Source organism: Pollicipes pollicipes, unplaced genomic scaffold (assembly GCF_011947565.3).
Source record: "Pollicipes pollicipes isolate AB1234 unplaced genomic scaffold, Ppol_2.1 Scaffold_6138;HRSCAF=7277_pilon_pilon_pilon, whole genome shotgun sequence".
NCBI classification, from domain to species: Eukaryota; Metazoa; Arthropoda; class Thecostraca; order Pollicipedomorpha; family Pollicipedidae; genus Pollicipes; species Pollicipes pollicipes.
The window spans coordinates 17069590-17085219 of NW_023596818.1; the positions used below are offsets into that span (position 1 = coordinate 17069590).

At 43.7% G+C, this 15630-nt stretch overlaps 2 non-coding genes across 2 annotated transcripts; one reads left to right on the top strand and one right to left on the bottom strand.

Moving 5' to 3' along the window:
* Positions 1 to 52: 52 nt before the first annotated feature.
* On the top strand, positions 53 to 125 carry TRNAM-CAU (transfer RNA methionine (anticodon CAU)). Its single transcript has one exon. It is a non-coding gene; the product is annotated as a tRNA-Met (tRNA).
* A 14582-nt stretch (positions 126 to 14707) lies between these two features.
* TRNAS-CGA (transfer RNA serine (anticodon CGA)) lies at positions 14708 to 14789 on the bottom strand. Its single transcript has one exon. It is a non-coding gene; the product is annotated as a tRNA-Ser (tRNA).
* Positions 14790 to 15630: the final 841 nt, after the last annotated feature.

Sequence of the window (15630 nt, forward strand, 5' to 3'; positions counted from 1 at the left end):
CCCCCCCCCCCCCCCCTCCCCGTTCCCACACCACTGATTTTGCGTACTGCGGGCCTCGGTAGCGCAGTAGGCAGCGCGTCAGTCTCATAATCTGAAGGCCGTGAGTTCGATCCTCACCCGGGGCACGTTTTAAGACGGGCAAATGTCTTGGCGTTCCTCGTATAACGTCATTCAGAAAGTCACGACCACATCGCAACCCATCCCCTACGTAACGCACACCTCATTCAACTGAGACCGTGAAGGTCCTTCACGACGCCCAGCGCCTTGGCGCTTTCTCGCATTTGGCTCAGCTTCTGTTCCAAGACTCTTCCGGGACGGGATGTCGAACTAAAGAAGGTTCTCGTTCGCGTGCGTGAACCCTACCTCGCTGTTCAGCTAGCTGGAGGTGCGGCCTGGGTCAGACACGACGGTTCGTGGATATTCAGGGTGGTATCTGCTTGCCTGGGGAGCTGCCACATCGCTGATATTTCGTTGCTGCGGTCGAAAGAACGAATTGGATGAGTGTCGGTTCAGTTCACCGACCACAAATGAAAAATAATTCCAGTCCGCTGAGTGGGCAATAAAAAGTTATGAGAACGTGCGAGATTAAGTCGCGAACTAAATTAACTGCGAAAATATCACACACATCGCGCACGTTAACTTATTTGTCCACGGGTTAAGGTGGCCTGAGCCATTGACATCATATTCTTGATCTTGAATTCCCTCATAAGTTTCGCGTTAATGGGTAGTCAAGTCTTCCTTGGGGATATAACTCGAAATCAGGTTCTCTGGACTGCAAGCACTGCGACGCACCGCCTGAGATAATACGTATGCATGCCTCCCAGTCCAAATATAAGCTGTTTGCCGGTTTTCAACAGCAGACGCCAGATGATGACGATGCCGCTGCGAGTGGCGCGAGGTTTGACGTGCGTTGCTGGAAGTCGCCTGTTTCATAAAAGGTGATAGCAACAACTTTGGTGAGAGATACATTTAAATTTTATCGAACTTTTGTGCCTTCAAAATGTAACACTAACCTGTGCTGCCATAGATAGGTGGCTTCGTCCAGCTGTGCGGGTATCGTTGGGACGGGTACAGTCCATGTCACATGGCCGAATCCCGCCCGGTAGTGTTGGACATATTCCTCATAGAGTACCAGCACGTCACGGTGCTGGGGTCAGCCACACTTAAGTTAGTTCTCCATGCCTTTCTTTCTACAATGGAGCTGCCGAGGACCAGTTCAAAAATGGGCCGAAACAAAGCAGTTTTTCTTACTCGTAACGCCAATCATTATTGCCGTGCAAGAAACATAGTTCCTTTCTACTAACCCCTTAATTTCAACCTCATCAATCACTCGTTATATCTTCCAGATGAAACTGGAGGAGAGTGCCGCCATGGTGCGGCTGCCCTGCATGTTTCCAACGATCTTCTTCACACTCAGCTTACTTTAAATACACCTCTGGAAGCCGCTGCCGCCTCATTGCGCTTACACGGCCGTAACATTGACATATGCTCCATATCATCACGTGTCATCTGGCCGAGAGACTGGAGTAGACCTTTCATTGTGCTCCCCTGCCATAGCTACTTTCTTTGACTGGTCTGTTAGTGGAAATATGCGTGATAGTGATCATTTTCCCATTAAAATCCACGCCATATTTATGACCACTGATGACGCTGCCCTCGGTTCCGATGCCCCGATACCCCGATGAACTCTACACCGGGCTGATTGGGCCAAACTTGAAGAAATTAGCTAGCATATTGATTCACTATACGCTACACGAGAACAGGGGATAGACCAGATCACAACCATTTTTCCGCACAGCAGCTTACATGAACGAAAAGGCAGCAATTTCAGCAGAATTACCTCCCAAAGTTGGCGGTTAGCGTTTCTGTAGATAAGCGTTTTTCCTCCGGTTAGCGTTTTTCTTGGAATGTTATGATCACATGTCGAAATTTCCGCAGTGAAATCACAAATTCCAGGGAGCTGTGAAGAATCGTTTGAAAGCGACCGCAAAAAAGAGAGAAAAAAGAATTGTTCGAGAGGGAAGGGGCACAGTTGGTCCGTCCTGGCTGGAACAATGGGTAACATGAGCGCAAATGAGTGTTTGTTTGACCCCAGAGGGTTTTCTAAAAGCTTCCAGACGGTGCTGCGTAGCTGCACTTCACTTTGTAGCGCTATGTGCAACTGAAGAGCTGCTATTTTGGTGTACAAAATGGTATAGCTCTTAAGATCGCTGGGCTCAGTCATATCAAAGTTAGCCCATGGTTGTCAGGAAAGGCTCTTCTGAAGAAGTCTTTCGACCTGATGCAACAACGGAGTGTTAAACGATGTCATACAACTTTGGAATGGAGTCTCAAATACTAATGCAATTTCATTAGAGTTACAACTATTTCTGTGACCTTGCATGAGGTATAAATGTCAGGCCGAAACCAAACAAGTTTTGTGTTGGAAAATTTGTTTCATAAGACAGAATTTCCTCTTCTTTACAGCTTCTCACTGCCCCAAACTTGTTTTGCTTCCTAAAATTTTCCAAAAACTCCACATCTGTTACCATTGGGTAGCATTCGATATCACCTTCGTACAGACATAACTTAGATGCGCATTAGAGCACAATGCACCTTACGCCACGGCATCTACTAGTAATCCAAGGGTTCACATGGAATATCACATAGGCCGTGTCGGCAACAAACTACACTGAAACGACCACACACAAGATACATTTCTGAGCTGACTGTTCAGGCTCCGCAACATTTTTTCTGGACAGGAAACGTGCCAACAAACGCGACATGGCGGGGCAGATCGTTGTACCATGCCAAGGTTCCCAGCATTGCACCTGAGACAAATAGGTGATTCCAAAGTACAGCTGATGCTTTGCGACGGTTCTTGATGCGCAGCTTTGGAGCCAGTGCCGTCACCATGACTCGGCTGCAGGACATCAACGCTGGATATCCAGCGGTGTGTCCCGTTTTAAGATCAGTTAGCTTTCCGAAAGAGGCGAACCTGCTACATCTCGCCCCGCTGTTCCTGTGGATTGTCCGAATAGGACTTTGAAACTATATACCTGGGGTATTATACCTTATTACAAGCGGAATTCCATGACCCATGCGATGGTGTGACCTAAAACTTTATTATGCTGAAAGCTTGTAAGCTAGATAAAAAACTGGAAAAACGTCCAAAAGTGGGCACCTGATCCAGAAAGTATCAAGTATGCACAGAAAATCTTCCCGCTTTGCACACACAAAACAAACTATGTGTTTTCATTTTACAACAAAAATATCCGCTTAAAACTTTTGCCATTTTGCGAAAAAAACCGTGGTGAAGTTTTTTCCTTTTTATGTTCCAACAAGAATCCAAATTTGTAACTAATTTCTGTATCATTCCGGGGTAGAATCTGTAAAATCTGTCTCCCAAACTGGTTACCAGTTTGGGAGACACAAGCTTGAAAGTTTCCGCAGACCAAAAATTGTCATTTTTCAACGCAGTAGAATTTCATTGCATTATAAGTAACATTTGAAACTATATCACCTTCGTAGGTTTGGAGTTGTTCAAAAAGATTTTCAGAAAATGCGCCCAGATTTGACATTGCTCTAGAAAATGTTCACCTGAACAGAAACACTTGCTGCTCTATACAAAAACTAATTGGACCATGGCCTTTCATTTTGTACCAGAAAATCTCAATTTCAAACTTAAGATTTTTTCCAACAAAAATGCTCATGGTCAAATTATGTTCTAATCTCCAGGTGAACAACCATGTAGTTAATAAATTGTGCCATACTCGTACATCCTTTGCATGTGAAAGCCAGACTGCTCCGTTCAAAATTGCGCGAATTGTTCAGCGCATTAGCGAAGAACGTCATTCGCATAGATAAGACAGTAGTATTAGCCTTGTGTCTCGGAGAAAACCAGGAAAATGGGGGTATGGTTTTGGTTGTCATTTCACCAACATGCCTTTCAGATTTTCTGTGCATATTTAACACTTTCTGGATCAGGTGCCCACTTCAGGACGTTTTTCCAGTTTTTGTATCTAACTTACAAGATTTCAGACTGCTTTATTAACTGGTTCGGGAGATATGAGCTTAGACCATTACCTTAGACCAGCTATTAAGAAATTGTCACTTTTTCAACGTTAAAAATCTCGTTGCATTATACCTCTTGATACGTGTAACTGCATGGCCCATGCGACGGTGTGACATCAAACTTTCTAACACTGATAATTTGTCAGTTAGATACCAAAAAGCCTTACAAGACGTCAAAAAGTCGGAACCTCGTCTAAAAGGTGTTAAACAGGGGCAAACAAAATGTTCAAAAACTTAAGAAAAAGTAAGTTTACAGACACAAATTATGTTCCGGAATATTGATTTTGTCCAAAAAAGTGACTGTCGTGAATTTTGTTTTATTTTCATAATTACCACAAGGTAAATGCCAATTTGTAACATAATTGTGCGTCGTTTCCAAATAGAATCGACGTTCAAACTTAAGTTGTTCTGGAACAGAAACCCAAGAAGATTCCGCGCACCAAAAATAAGCAGGTTTCAACTTAGTGGAATCTCATTGATCATGCATCATTAGACCCCTGAATCGGTCTTGTCAAAGCGATGGCGTGATTTGAAATGTTCTGAGCTTCATAATTTAAGAGCTATTTAAAAAAAAACTCAGAAACCGAGCTCAACTCCGCAATTGTTTCTAGAAACTATATACATGAATTGCGTGTGGGGGAGGCTTGTGTGTGTGCTTGTGTTACAAACACACACATAGTGTTGACGTTACAAATAGTTCCCTGCCTGTTCTTGTAAACATAGAAAAGACCACACATTTCACTATGGCCACTTTGTTGCGGGAAAGGGCCAAAATCTTGGACCGGATGGTTTTTTGGTGTGCAATGAGGGCTAATATACATTCAGTGTGTGTACAAAGCGGGAGCTTGTTCTGTTCCGTTTTACGCTTTTAAACGAAAAGGCCATTTTTGGACGTGATTGCACATTCGTTGTATGTAACTCAAACCTATCAGCAATAGACAGACAAGTCACACCATCGCATGGGCCAGGCAATTCTACGTCTAAAGAGGTGTAAAGAAACAACATTAGCAATATTTAAATTAACCGATTTTTGAGACGTAAAATTGTCCAACTCATATTTCCCGAACCACTGAAAATAAAACGTTGATTTTACCTTTACAATTTTACAAATTGTCCAATGGTAATAAGTTTTGAGTTAGAGACAGCCAACGTGGAATCATGTGCAAAATGGCCATTTGGTCCAAAACGCGTAAACCGAGACAGAATGTGCTCCCGCTTTGTGCATACACTGACGTTACTGTTGTAAGTATCAAGTAAACAACAAATTACTTTTTCAAAACAAAAACATCCGGTTGAAAATGTTGCATTTTTCCGCAACAACATGGCCGTAGTAAGAATTGTGTTCAGTTCCATGTTGACAACAACAACATTGGATGTTTGTAGCATCATTTTCATTGCTTACAAGTGCAATCTGTTTGTGTGCGGAGCTGGTAATTGCACAGTAAATACGATGATGTACTTTGAAATTTTGTCACTTTCATAGTCTTGGAGTTGTTTGAAATAAACGTTCAGAAGCCGCGCTCAGTTTACATGCACAGAAACACGTGCACGCTTTATACACACACCAGATGGACCAGAACCTTTCATCTTATAACAAAAAGCTGCATTAAAAAACTGTTTTCAGAAGAAATGGTCACGATCAAGTTATGTCTCATCACCCGATGATCAAGAACGTAGTCAACAGCCTGTAACGCCGTTTTACATTTTGTGCAAATCAAATCAACCTTCTATTTTCATTGCTTCGAACGATATGAGCTTGGACCATTTTGCTCTGGAAAAAAGGGCCGTTGTCGAATCCTGCCAATGTTTTGCATTACTCCTGTTTAGACGCCAGTTGCCTTACCCGTAAGATGGTGTGAGCTATACTGGCCAATGCTGATAGGTTTTGAGTTAGATTCAACCAACGTGGAATCATGTCCAAAAATGGCCATTAGGTCTACAAATTGTGAACAGAGAGAATATCTTCCCGCTTCGTACACACTCTGAAAATGCTATTGGCCCTAATTTCACACCAAACAAATGTATTTTAAGATATTTACTTTTTCCGCAACAAAATGGCCGTGTTGCGATTTGCGTTCATTTCAGTGCTGCCTACAACGGCAATGAATGTTTGTACCATCATTGTGCATCGTTTGCACGTGCAGCCTGCTTTCGAACAGCGCTGGTTTCAAAAACAAAACCTTGGAAATTTGCACCCACAAAAAATGGCCCATTTAGATATGACGAAATCTCATCGTACTCTGGGTCACTAGACGCGTAATTGCACGGCGAATACGATGGTCTGAATTGAAATTTTCTCACTTGGATAGTTTTGGAATTAGTTCAAAAACCTTTCACAGCCGCGCTAAACACTCGAATTTCTTCAGAAACTATTCGCATGCACTGCAACCACATGCCAACTAAATCCATTTTAATGGTGTAATGGAAAAATAACGACTGGTGTTAGCATTTTTCTTAGCCCAAAGCTATTGCACTGTTCAAAACATTTACAATGACAGCAGTGCGCTAAAAGAAGCTAGAAAGTTTGCCTATTGAATGCAATGTTTTACAGTCATGCAAATGCTGGAACCCACCCAGGCTGCTTCAAGCCAAAGTATTCTTCACACAATATAATACACATGCATAGCAAGGAAACGTAACATGCAGTGAAATGCCACTGCAAACCTGCTGACACTACACAAGGCTGGAGACACAAGCGCATGTGGTTGTGGTGAGAAGTGCGAAAAGTAAGGAAGTGACAAAGCTGCCAGTACGTGCAAGGCCATGATAAAAAGCATTGTTAAACGCCATCCAAGAAACCAACAGCAATACCATTCCACTTTTCCCAGCGCCCAGCATATCACACAAGTTGCAGTGACTAAAAAAGGCTTGTGGACAAAAACATGGAAAACCAGATGACAACAGTTGCCGAAGCCTTTCATCAATCTTTCAAGGCCGCATGGAACACTACTTAATAACTTCTCAATGGAATCTTCCTGAAGGCATTATAACATCGATGGCCTACAAGCAATGCTTGCCTGCACACAGCGTTTGTGAAGACAGTAGCATGTGTATTCATAATAATACAGCACTACTGATTTCAGAATTCTGAAGGCAAAGACAATGTTGCAAAGCCATTTCATGCAAGCTTTTACCCAAACATGCGCAGTAACGAGCTGCACAGACCTGCCCCTGCCAAAATGAATTGCCAATATATAGGCATCTAATGAATTAATTGCATGCTGTAATACCTCATAGCTTCAACATGTTGGCAAAATTTAAATGAAGTGGAAAACTTGCCTTTGCATAATCCTGCAGCATAGAAACTGCTAGTGTTTCTTAAGGTTGACTGGCATCACCATCTTGTCATGTTCAAATGCAACATAAAGAAGGAGGCAGATATATATCACCATTTTATTGGCAGTCATTGGACTTCAAGAATACGAAAACAATATTCTCTCCCAGTAGTACAACCATCGCACGCACACTCCTCATCACATCAGAGATTAATGCAAGCCCCTGGCACGCACCACCAGTGATTAGATCCATTTCTACACCTGGTTCACACACGGATGTTTAAATAAATGTGAGCCCCACCTGCACTGCCCGCGGGAACTATCAAATTGCAGGTTTTCTCACAATTTCCGCACAGGTTTTGTTATATCACCGCATTTACCGTCAGTTACCTCCAAAACACAGTCTCAGCGAGGGTCATGGTAATGCTAACCAAGTGGTTTTGCTTGTGAGGCACAGTTTGGTTGTTAAATCTGAATTTGCTCATGCAATGTGCTTGATGTTTAGTAACACCTATATCCTAATTACTGTAATATCATTCTAATTGTAACAAGTATTTGCTAGACCATAAACCCCTGTAGGTTCTTTGATACGTTGCACGATGCCCAACCGAGTTGTCTGAAAAAAATACGCTGGTAGAAGAAGAAAAAACGCCAGCAGGACAAAAAAGACATACAAGCCTTCGCGTCTTTTTTGTAACATTCAGGAGAGTGCCTTTCTTTGTTGGTGCCAGTACCTTTTTCGTGCAGACATTGGCATTGTTTTGTATAACACTTGGCCTCTTATAGCCAATGTTAAAAAAGGAGACATTCCTTTTTCTTCGACTTTACTTCACTAACGTTATGAACCGTCCAGTAAAAAGTACGGCCACAGGAAATATGTCACCAAAAAGCAGACAATGGGGCTGTTTGAGTATTATAAAACTCCTTGTGAGACAATCTCTGGCGCGGCGCTGCGCCATACTTGTAAAGAGACGACAAATTTTACGTCAGATAAAAACGCCCACTCTAACCCCGACGTTTTTGTGGACTACGGCATAACACCTCGTGTATTTGAAGTAAGATTTCAGATATCTCAGATGTAACATGAAACCAAGATTGCTGCAGTACTGTACCAACCACATTTTCCTGCTGTACGCTGCACCTTTCTTATGTTTCGTTGCGGGGAGAGCATTGGAAAGACACCTTACCGAGCACAGTGCTTGGGCATGCGACCATGTACGGAAAGTAGCAGTGAAAAACGAAACGTGGGCCAATTCTTAGAACGACATGCTTGATATGAACAATGTGGAACTTCCAACATGCAGATATCCCCGCTTCACAGCAGAGCAGAATAAAAAAAACCTAGTACCGTCATACAGTGTTAAGCAATTCCATTTTAGGAATGTAATGGAAAAATAAAAACTGTTCTTAACATTTTCCAGACCCCAAGGTTATTGCACGCACAGGTTTTGCTATACACCCGCATTCTACCGTCATTTCCCTCCAAAAGACAGTCTCAACGAGGGTTCATGGTCATGGTACTCAAGAGGTTTTGCTGGTGAGACACAATTCGTGGTTTATATTCAAATTTGTCATCCGATATGTGCTAATGTTTAGTAAAATATATATCTTAAATTACTGTAATATTCTTCTAACTTTAGAACTATCTGCTAGGCAATAAAACCGTGTAAGGTTCTTTCCTCTGGTGCACCGATGCGCCAAGCGAGCAGTCTATGAAGAACCCGTGAGCGGAAGAAGAAAAAACGTCAGCATGAAAAAAAGACAGATTTGACTTCGCGCCTTGTTTTTTATGAGGTTCGGGAGTGTGCCGTTCAGTTTTGGCGCTGCACTTTTTCTTGCAGACAGTGGCGTTCTTTTTTAATTGGCCTCTGAGGCCAATGTTATAAAAAAGAAGAGCGCCACCACTATGTTTTGAAAGAAACTCTCGGTAAAATGCGGTGTTATAACCAAAACCTGTGTGGGAATTGTGAGAAAACCTGCAATTTGATAGTCCCGCGAGCTGTGTGGGGTCACATTTATTTAACATCTGTGCGTGAATCAGGTGCTTGAGATGCGTGTGATCACTGGTGGTGCGTGCCAGTGGCTTGCATCGATCTTGATGTGATGGGGAGTGTCCGTGCGAGGCTTGTACTACCGAGAGGGAACATTGTTTTCGTGTTCTTTAAGTCTAATAGCTGCCAATAAAGTGTGACATATCGATACCTGCCTCTATCTTTATGTTTGCATTTGGAACATGACAAGGTGGTGATGCCAGGACAACCTCAAGAAACACTAGCATTTTCTATGCTGCAGGGTTGTACAAAGCCAATTCGCCACTTCATTACGATCTTGCCAACATGTTGAGCCTTTCGAGGTATTACAGCATGCAATTTATCCATTACATGCCATTATATTGGCAATTCATTTTGGCAGGGGCGGGTCCGTGCGGCTCGTTAATGCGCATGCTTGGGTAAGAACTTGCATGAAATAGCTTTGCAGCATTGTCTTTGCATTAAGAACTCTGAAATAAGGTGCTGCATTATTACGGATACGTGTTATAACAAAATTTGTTGTGCAGACAAGCATTGCTTGTCAGTCACAACTGTAATGCTTTGAGGTAAATTGCATTGAGAAATTATCAAGTAATGTTTTATGTGGCCTTGAAAGATTGGTGAAAGGCTTCGGCAACTGTTGTCATCTGGTTTTCCATGTTTCTTCATTTTGTTCAAAGCCGTTTTTAGTTACTGCAACTTGTGTGAGATGCTGGGCGCTGGTGAAAGCGTAATGGTATTGCTGCTGGTTTCTTGGATGGCATTTAACAAATGTTTTATCATGAGCCTTGCACTGGCAGCTTTGTCACTTCCTTGCTTTTTGCACTTCTCACCACAACCACATGCACTTGTCATGTCTCCAACCTTGTGTAAAGTTAGCAGGTTTGCAGTGACATTTCACTGCATGTAATATTTTCTTGCTATGCGTTGTGTTTTATTATTTGTGTGAACAATATTTTTGAGTGAAGCAGCCCCGGTTGATGCAGCATTTTCCATGAATGTTAAAGCATTGCCTTCAGTAGGCAACCTTTTATTACTTTTAGCACGCTGCTCTTAATTGTAAATGTTCTGAACAGTGCAATCACTTTGAACTGTGCAAAATGTCAAGGACAGTTGTTGTTTTTTCATTGCACCGTTAAAATAAGATTAGTTGTCGGGGTAGTGTAGCGTTTTGATATGACGTAAAATTTGTCGCTATCTTAACAACGATGTCTCTTTATAACTATGGCGCAGTGCCGCGCCAGAGATTGTCTCACAAAGAGTTTTATAATACTTAAACATCCCCATTGTGTGCTTTTCCGTGGACGTATTTTCTATGGCATATTTTTCTACTAGAAGGTTTAAACATTCAGGGATGTAGAATTGAAGACAAAAGAACAGTCGGTGGCGTTTTTTTTTGTAACATTCGCTTGTGGTCGTATTTTTGCATCTGCCCTATGGAGGCAGATGCCTCCCTAATGAACCAAAATGTCTATTCGGTCGTGGAAGTTTCGCCTGCCCATAGAAAACCATGTTGAAATGGACGAAGAATGTCAGGAAGCTGGATAACCTCATTGGACAAATGCCATAGGTGACTCGAAAAGGCAACATTGTGCACCAGTGGGAAGCCACTGGAGATTTACACCTAGCACTACAGTCGTGGATTTAATTGGTTCCAAAATGTTTCACGTGAAATTAGGAGCGGACAATGTCCTGCATCTTTACGCCTTCCCCTTCAGACACCGGCTTGCCCCCCGCTGGAACTTTCCTTAAGCATACCCTGAGCCTGGCACCAATTTTCAAGAAAGACGACAAAAACGAACGGTCTTATTTTAGAAGTCCATTCCTGCTTCCGCTCTTCAGAAAGACACAGGAACGGGTTGCACATGATGAGCTGTTCCGGCACGTCTTACCTGTGTTGTGCCATCATCAGCATGGGTATATTCCTAGGCGTTCGGGCAGCACGAACTTGTTTTGTCTGTTTATGTTTACTAGAAATCGGCTTGGGATGCCATGTCGGACAAATACCAAACTGATCATTCCGCTGCTTTTCAGAGCGTTAATAATGAGCTGGTGGGGCGTTCCACGATAAATCGACAAGTGGCTTACCTAGACTAACACCCTCACCCCTCGGACTTTGATTAAAATGGGTCTCAGGGGTTGTAATCAGCACTGAATTCGTCCGTGACACTTTAAAATATATCAGCTGCACCGTCTCGGAGTAACAGCTCTCAACAATTGCGAGTCACGTGGTTGCAATGCTACCTTCGGTAGCAAATTTTTCCACTTACTAGAAATATAATTCGGTAAAACTGTACCTTCAAATGATCAGAAAACTGTCCTGAATACCTGGGTGCCAATCTTCAAATCGTCATTGCACAAAAATAATAATTAGGACTAAATGAAATTTTGCAAGGCGCGAAAGGCAATTTTCAGATGTGATGTTGATCTTTTTCTCATTTGATGTCAAAGAGCGTAGTTTGGTCCTCAAAGTTCAAAGATAAATAGTCGGTTATCCGCTTGGAAAGATATGAACTATGCACTACCCGAGAACGAAGTTTTCATTATTCTAGACTTTTCAGAAAACGACACTTTCTTGTTCTAGGACGAAGTTTATTAGTTTCACTGGAATGCATTGCGATGCACGGCGCATTTTTTTGTGGTGTATTGACCACAACTTGGACAGATTACGCGTATAAGCTATCGCGCGCTGTCAGGCGCGAATAAACATAGCACTTTGCGGTCCATACATCTGTACAGTACCTTATACAGGAAGTGAAAAGCCTCATTTCAAGTATGACAAAAAGATATGTTACTTTTTGGAAGGATCAGCTGCGCAGTGCAACGGAGGCTCAACTCTTTGAATATTTGATTTCGTGGGGAAGACTTCCCTTGGCGTGGAGTGCGATTGACATCACATTGTCATATCCGATGGGAAAAACTCTTTCGACGGGGCTGAAGGATCCTGAAAAGGGTTGCTGACAGTGCCAGCCTGTGGCGCCTCCATTCCGACCATGCCATCTCTGCTGAGTACCTATGCCATGTCCTGCAGGGCAAGGCTAATGTGCAGACGACATGTTTCTTCGTACCATAGGAGAAATCCTTCGGGCAGAGAATGGCCTTAGCATAAGATGGGCTGCGGCCAAGGCTGTCAATTGGACACTGAAGGCTCACAGAATAACTCCAGTGAGTGCTCCAACTGTCATTGTCCGCGAGTTAGATTCAGACATTGCGAGGGAAGTAGGGGTCGCTTGTTTTCAAAAGTTTTGATGAGTTAGAGTGAGTTAGTCTGAGTCGCTAGCGCACTGAGTCGATTGCCACGTGCATGTCAGTCGTCGTGTCGTAATGCACTCATTTTCCGCGGACTGTGCAGAAAGACGCGCGGAGGATTCCGCGCGGCGGCGGAGGCGAATGACGCGTGGTCCCTTATTGCATCATTGTTTCCAAACATTTCCGAACTGTTAACCACACCTTCATTTGCAAATGAGAAGATTGCAAACCGCGTAGGATAACGGTTATGGATGCATTACTAGCATTTATAACGCCGCGGTCCACATTTATTGTACAATGACGATTTCAAGCACGGCACACACGTAGTCTGAAAGGCTTTCACTTATTTTGACGCATGGGTTTGTACAATTTTAATTTATCGAAGGAATAGTAATCCCTGCCGAACGAGAGGCCTTTCAAACACAGAGCACGAAATGCCGGACGCTGTGACTCCGAAACCGCTTCACTGAGGCCTGACAATGTCACAGGCGTCTTCAGCGCACCCGACGTTCTCAGTTACCCATTTATATAAAACAATCTGAAAGATGAGGGTGTAGAACTGACCCTTCGATCTGTTGATTTGCCGCGGAATGCCCAAGCTCCCAATCCATAACACAAAACATTCATACCATTTGAGGGAGTCTGCCCTACAATGGTTTGTCTCGTATATGTCCGACAGACGTCAGAGGGTTATCGTCAACAGAAAAAAAAACTTCCGATTGGAAATTGGTGGTCTCCGGCGTCCCGGAAGAATCACTCTTAGCTCCCCTCCTTTTTGCTGTTTAGTAACCATTTTGCGCGCGTCATTGAATTCGGCTACCTTTTGCATGCCTCGATAATCAGGTAGCGTGGTCGGTCAGGCGGGGAGGGGGGGGGACTGACTCTCAACCCTGTGAGATATAAAATGTTCACGATGACTCCCAAGCGTGCTCCCGTCCAGAATAAGTACTTCATCGATAGCACCGAGGGTGAACATGTGAGTAAAATTAAGGACTTAGGCGTAACGCTGGATACAAGACTAGCCTTCGTTTCACATCTCTCCGATAAAGTCAGTAGGGGCAATTGAGCACTCGGTCGCCTCATTAGGTCCTTCCAAGTCAACACCAGAGCAGGTCAAAATCCAACTGAGGTCCAGTGATGGAAGCGTATTTTGCAAACTAGTGATCGGTTTGAGAATATTGCAGCGTGGTCTGAACGGGGGCTGCCAGCTGCCACACAGTGCGTGTTGGCCGACTGCAGCAAAGTTTCTTATTTGGTTACTTACTCGTACGTTCTCTGGGCAAACAGCTTGTCTTCCTTATGACAGACTTCCGTTTCATTTAAAGATCCCACCCGTAGCAGCGCGAAGAGTGCAGCATGATTCACACTTCCTGTGACACATCTCCCAAGACACACTGGCTCTTAAATCTAGCTAAGCTGTTTTCGCTTGCTTGGGCCGCCTCGATCGACCCGCACAGAAGTCTGTTCGCTGTACATCGCGCTGATGTTCGAACAGTGCAGCGCGTTCTGTTGTGAACAATGCTAAGCGTTGAGAACACTTTGTTAACTAGCAACACTAGCACGGACCACCTTCATGACAGTTTTGGCGTTTTTAGAGTTCAAGTGATAAAGTATGCTTTGACCCTACAGCACCTTCACTTAGTTCTGGGATATGTCATCCTTAAGTGGTGTTCACACTACTGTATGGTTTGTCTTTATTGTGCTTTGTTCAAAAGTCGCCGCCTGTTACTGGAGTGCCACTCTGTTGGCAACGAACGAACAAGTCAACAAATAAACAACTAAAACCGTGCAGCCCAAGATCGAGACATATTCAAAGTTATGTTTTAAGAAGCTGATCTCGTGTACAACACGCCGGGCCTTAGCCACGTAAAATGGTACGTAAAGGCGCCCCAGGCGTGGAGCAGAACTCACGATGAGCTCTTTAAAGAGAATTTGACGCACCGCTTAGGACACCCGTTTATCAAGCGTTGGTGAGTGCAGAAGTCGTTAATAGTGCTCCCGCGTTCAAAGCTGCAGCCAGGAGCTACTGGGATATGACACTGGGCACACAGATGGGAGTAGAAGATGCTACCCATTTGGCTTTTATGCCCATAAAACGTCCGCAGCCGACAGGATTCGAACCTTTGCGGGGAGACCCCATTGGATTTCGAGTCCAACGCCTTAACCACTCGGCCACGACTGCTACAGCAACAGTTCCGTCTCCCAATGCTTTGCCAGCAATATCGCGTACAACCAAGGGAAAATTATATTACGCATGTTTATCTCTCCGATAGTCATGTACGGAGATCCTTTATTTACGTCCAGCAACTCCGGATATTGTCCCCAGTTTCGTGTTCCATGTACCGTGCACAGCCGACAGTCGTAGCTATGCGTGGCGAAAAAAAGATTCGCCGTCTTGCCAATGCTCTAAAAGTTATCCGGGATTCCTTCTCGGTGTGGATGAGTCTCTGCGCTAATTCTCCGTGTTGGCAGTGCCGAACGCCATTGCAGGCAATTTTTCAGCATTGTGGATAATTCTCCCTGATTATCTGCGGCCCAACGTGTCCTAAAACTTAACTGGCTGCAAATTTGCGTATTTCTCCCTTGCAAAAACTCGCGCCGCTTTACCGGTGGGCCGCTGAGCAAGAGTAGCCCAGCCACCTTGGAACCAGAAATTACCAAAGCCCTGTCCTTCGATGGATCGCCGAGCCCTTCCTGCAAATAACTACATTGCCCTGTTAATTGACGAAGCCCCGTAAAATGGCAGAGATCCATTGTGTGTGCATCCTTTTAACATACCATCTTGTTGTGTCAGTCATTTGCTTGCAATATTTCGTTGCATTGTCAACACAACCAGCACTGTTCATGTTGCTTAATCCCGCAGACTATACAGATGTGGTAGCAAGGACAGAGCTTTGAGTTCAAAGTTCTTACGCTACTTTTGCGACCTTTGGTATGCCAGGAGATAATGGTTAAACGACGTTGTAGTACTCAACAACAGTTATATTGACGGCATCTAGTACTTCGGGCTGTGCTCATGCTCT